Here is a 406-nt window from a genome sequence, read left to right as displayed (position 1 = left end):
CACACCAGTTCCAAGTCATTAAAAGTTTATTGTTCGAATTGCTTATATTATCATTATCATGGGATATTATTGATTTAATTCTATCTTACCTTTGTCTTGCTTCTTTCCAAGCCAAGAAACAGAATGGAAATGACTGAACGTGGGGTTTACGACTTTGTCTTTAGTGAGCTTCAGCCTGATGTTGAGAAGATTCCCTGCATCAAACGCATCCACCCTTTTAGCAATAACTGTGAAGACAATGAACTATGTTACTATGGTTACTGGTGTTAATTTATCCTTCCATATTGCTGAGACTGATAAAACTGCTAAATAAATTGGTTCACTAAGTTGTGCTTATCTCGATGTTATCAATTTGAAGAAGAGAAAAAAAATGTGTGTTCGTATGTGTGTATAATAGAAGGGGGGG

The sequence above is a fragment of the Penaeus monodon genome, chromosome 23 (genome assembly GCF_015228065.2).
Source record: "Penaeus monodon isolate SGIC_2016 chromosome 23, NSTDA_Pmon_1, whole genome shotgun sequence".
Classification (NCBI taxonomy): domain Eukaryota; kingdom Metazoa; phylum Arthropoda; class Malacostraca; order Decapoda; family Penaeidae; genus Penaeus; species Penaeus monodon.
The sequence above is the reverse complement of the archived record's forward strand: the minus strand, read 5'-3'. Positions refer to the sequence as shown.